At 37.8% G+C, this 5,000-nt stretch overlaps 1 non-coding gene across 1 annotated transcript in view; it reads left to right on the top strand.

The window, feature by feature from the left end:
- The first annotated feature begins 4,860 nt into the window (after positions 1-4,860).
- The window catches only part of LOC143175422 (small subunit ribosomal RNA), a 1,921-nt gene continuing 1,781 nt past the window's right edge, over positions 4,861-5,000 (top strand). Inside the window, exon 1 of the ribosomal RNA XR_013000213.1 lies at positions 4,861-5,000. This exon is cut by the window's right edge and continues 1,781 nt beyond it. This is a non-coding gene — a ribosomal RNA (small subunit ribosomal RNA).

Below are 5,000 nucleotides of genomic sequence, written 5' to 3'. Positions count from 1 at the left end.
TCGATCTGTTTTTCGCAGTTTTTGTGAAAAAAAAATTTTGGTCAATTTTTTCAACGTTAAAAACGTGTTCGGGCTGCCTTTTTATCCATGGATTAAGCGCCGAAAAAATTTTAAAACGCATAATAAAAAAGTTTATTCTTGACCGCAGGGACTTAGAAAAATTTCGGGTCGCCCCGTTCGACCTGCTGGCATTACCGCGCGGCCTGGACAGCCCGCTTCGACCGATACATTTTTTTCATTTTCAGAGAAAAAAAAATTTTTGTCAATTTTTTCAACCTTAAAAACGTTAATAAACTGCACTCTTATGCACGGATTAAGCATTGAAAAATTTTTAAAACATGTAATAAAAAAGTTTATTCTTGACCGTTCGGACTTAGAAAAATTTCGAGTACCCCGGATCGCCTGCTGGAATTACCGCACGGCCTGGACAGCCCGCATCGACCGATACATTTTTTCCATTTTCAGTGAAAAAAAAATTTTTGTCAATTTTCTCAACGTTAAAAACGTTAATAAACTGCGTTTTTATGAGTGGATTAAACATTGAAAAAATTTTGAAATATGTGATGAAAAAGTTTACTCTTGACCGTTCGGACTTAGAAAAATTTCGAGTACCTCGGATCGCCGGCTGGAATTACCGCACGGCCTGGACAGCTCGCATCGACCGATACATTTTTTCCATTTTCAGTGAAAAAAAAATTTTTGTCAATTTTCTCAACGTTAAAAACGTTAATAAACTGCGTTTTTATGCGTGGATTAAACATTAAAAAAATTTTGAAATATGTGATGAAAAAGTTTACTCTTGACCGTTCGGACTTAGAAAAATTTCGAGTACCTCGGATCGCCTGCTGGAATTACCGCACGGCCTGGACAGCCCGCATCGACCGATACATTTTTTCCATTTTCAGTGAAAAAAAAATTTTTGTCAATTTTCTCAACGTTAAAAACGTTAATAAACTGCGTTTTTATGCGTGGATTAAACATTAAAAAAATTTTGAAATATGTGATGAAAAAGTTTACTCTTGACCGTCGGGACTTAGAAAAATTTCGAGTACCCCGGATCGCCTGCTGGAATTACCGCACGGCCTGGATAGCCCGCATCGACCGATACATTTTTTCCATTTTCAGTGAAAAAAAAATTTTTGTCAATTTTCTCAACGTTAAAAACGTTAATAAACTGCGTTTTTATGCGTGGATTAAACATTAAAAAAATTTTGAAATATGTGATGAAAAAGTTTACTCTTGACCGTCGGGACTTAGAAAAATTTCGAGTACCCCGGATCGCCTGCTGGAATTACCGCACGGCCTGGATAGCCCGCATCGACCGATACATTTTTTCCATTTTCAGTGAAAAAAAAATTTTTGTCAATTTTCTCAACGTTAAAAACTGCGATAAACTGCGTTTTTATGCGTAGATTAAACATTGAAAAAATTTTGAAATATGCGATGAAAAAGTTTACTCTTGACCGTCGGGACTTAGAAAAATTTCGAGTACCCCGGATCGCCTGCTGGCATTACCGCACGGCCTGGACAGCACGCTCCGACGAATCGGTTTTTTCCATTTTTTCCGAAAAATAAATTTTTGTAATTTTTTTTAATGTCAAAAACGTTAATAAACATCATGTTTACGCATGGATTAAACATTGAAATAATTTTAAAACGCTTATTAAAAAAGTTGTTGTCGACCGTGGGACTTAGAAAAATTTCGGGAAGTCCGATTCGCCTGCTGGAATTACCGCACGGCCTGGACAGCTCGCTCCGACGAATCGGTTTTTTCCATTTTTTCCGAAAAATAAATTTTTGTAATTTTTTTTAATGTTAAAAACGTTAATAAACGTCATGTTTACGCATGGATTAAACATTGAAATAATTTTAAAACGCTTATTAAAAAAGTTGGTGTCGACCGTGGGACTTAGAAAAATTTCGGGAAGTCCGATTCGCCTGCTGGAATTACCGCACGGGCTGGACACCTCGCTCCGACGAATCGGTTTTTTCCATTTTTTCCGAAAAATAAATTTTTGTAATTTTTTTTAACGTTAAAAACGTTAATAAACGTCATGTTTACGCATGGATTAAACATTGAAATAATTTTAAAACGCTTATTAAAAAAGTTGGTGTCGACCGTGGGACTTAGAAAAATTTCGGGAAGTCCGATTCGCCTGCTGGAATTACCGCACGGGCTGGACAGCTCGCTCCGACGAATCGGTTTTTTCCATTTTTTCCGAAAAATAAATTTTTGTAATTTTTTTTAACGTTAAAAACGTTAATAAACGTCATGTTTACGCATGGATTAAACATTGAAATAATTTTAAAACGCTTATTAAAAAAGTTGGTGTCGACCGTGGGACTTAGAAAAATTTCGGGAAGTCCGATTCGCCTGCTGGAATTACCGCACGGGCTGGACACCTCGCTCCGACGAATCGGTTTTTTCCATTTTTTTTGAAAAATAAATTTTTGTAATTTTTTTTAACGTTAAAAACGTTAATAAACGTCATGTTTACGCATGGATTAAACATTGAAATAATTTTAAAACGCTTATTAAAAAAGTTGGTGTCGACCGTGGGACTTAGAAAAATTTCGGGAAGTCCGATTCGCCTGCTGGAATTACCGCACGGGCTGGACACCTCGCTCCGACGAATCGGTTTTTTCCATTTTTTTTGAAAAATAAATTTTTGTAATTTTTTTTAATGTCAAAAACGTTAATAAACGTCATGTTTACGCATGGATTAAACATTGAAATAATTTTAAAGCACTTATTAAAAAAGTTGGTGTCGACCGTGGGACTTAGAAAAATTTCGGGAAGTCCGATTCGCCTGCTGGAATTACCGCACGGGCAGGACACCTCGCTCCGACGAATCGGTTTTTTCCATTTTTTCCGAAAAATAAATTTTTGTAATTTTTTTTAATGTTAAAAACGTTAATAAACTTCATGTTTACGCATGGATTAAACATTGAAATAATTTTAAAACACTTATTAAAAAAGTTGGTGTCGACCGTGGGACTTAGAAAAATTTCGGGAAGTCCGATTCGCCTGCTGGAATTACCGCACGGGCAGGACACCTCGCTCCGACGAATCGGTTTTTTCCATTTTTTCCGAAAAATAAATTTTTGTAATTTTTTTTAATGTTAAAAACGTTAATAAACTTCATGTTTACGCATGGATTAAACATTGAAATAATTTTAAAACGCTTATTAAAAAAGTTGGTGTCGACCGTGGGACTTAGAAAAATTTCGGGAAGTCCGATTCGCCTGCTGGAATTACCGCACGGGCAGGACACCTCGCTCCGACGAATCGGTTTTTTCCATTTTTTTTGAAAAATAAATTTTTGTAATTTTTTTTAATGTTAAAAACGTTAATAAACTTCATGTTTACGCATGGATTAAACATTGAAATAATTTTAAAACGCTTATTAAAAAAGTTTACTCTTGACCGTGGGGACTTAGAAAAATTCCGGCTTGCACGGATTCGACCACTCTGTTTTTCGGAGTTTCTGAGAAAAATAAATTTTTGTAATTTTTTTCATTATGATTTCTGAGTTCTCCCAGTAGTTTAATGTAAGGATTAAGCATTTAAAAATTTTTAAATCGAATATTAAAAAAGTTTACTCTTGCAATTTTTGGAAAAAAAAAATTCTAAAAAATTTTTCTTTCGGTGGAAACTAACGTTTAATATGTACAATAACGATTTATCGAATAAAAATCGTATGTTAATATATGTTCGAATCGACCATAGTTTCAGCGGCTAAGTACCAGCAGCCCGGCCGGTTGGTCTGTACGCGCGGCAGTTTACCACCATAAGCGCCCGTGCTGAGCGGCCGGCGCCGCGGTCGTCGCGGCCGCCCGTTTGGTTACTATAAGAGAGCACGTCGGTTCGAGCGGACCGGTCGGCGCAGCGGCGGGCGAGCGGCTATTCTACGATCTCGGTCGAGAAGCAGTCGTTCAGCTCCTCGAGGTCCATTCCTCGACTGTTCTGTACCGCGTTCCGTTGCGAATTTTTCTCTACACAGCATGACCACGGGTCGGTGTCTCAGACCGAATGGCCCTTATGTGGTAAGCCCAGAATGTTGGGTTGGATACAACGTATATTCGTTATACTTGTACGACTCTCACATCAACTCTCAGAAACCCAAAAGGGGTTTTCTATCCGAGCGAAAATATATTTTTCGTATACAAAAATTTAATGGCAAAGACCAAACGAAATACTACACACAAAAAGGGGCGACGAACAAAAATTGTTCGAATGAAATATAATATATACATATAAAATTGAGGTGTCCTAAGAGAGAAATACATAAACTAAGAGGTATATATTATAAGAAATATATATTATTTCTGGGCAAAGAAGAGAGAACGAAAAGAAGAGTATGATCTTTAACGCGAGGGCCTCGACATGGGTACGCCTAGCATGGTTCGCGCTTTCTCGATATGTCCAGCATGTTAACGTACGCGGTCTTCGGACTTCGTGCGTTATGTCCGTGCTTACACGATGGAGAGCGCTCGAGCATACGTGCTTACAAACCTGAAAGTCGATGTGACATCCGAGATTCTTTTTCTTCTAAAAAGATCTCGGAGAGATACACGGGAGAGTTTGAAATTTTTGGAGGTCCTCCTGATGTATATGCGCGGATATACCCATGTGGTAATTCGTGCGGAGTTGGTAATCTAATAGTGGAGCGAAATTTACCAACTCGAAAGAGAAGAGAGAAGAGAGAAGAGAGTAGAGAGAAGAGAGAGGAGAAAGAGAACTGTCTTAAAGACGAGAAAAAGTATCGTCGATCCGACTCTTAAGGGGAGAGAGTCGGCGACTAAGATATATATATACATACATATTTTTGCTTCGTATGATGAAAATTTACTCGAAGCTCCCTGGTTGATCCTGCCAGTAGTCATATGCTTGTCTCAAAGATTAAGCCATGCATGTCTCAGTACATGCCGTATTAAGGTGAAACCGCGAATGGCTCATTAAATCAGTTATGGTTCCTTAGATCGTACCCACATTTACT

The sequence above is a fragment of the Nomia melanderi genome, unplaced genomic scaffold (genome assembly GCF_051020985.1).
Source record: "Nomia melanderi isolate GNS246 unplaced genomic scaffold, iyNomMela1 scaffold0084, whole genome shotgun sequence".
In the NCBI taxonomy this organism is placed as follows: Eukaryota; Metazoa; Arthropoda; class Insecta; order Hymenoptera; family Halictidae; genus Nomia; species Nomia melanderi.
This window is presented reverse-complemented; position numbering and strand designations above follow the sequence as displayed.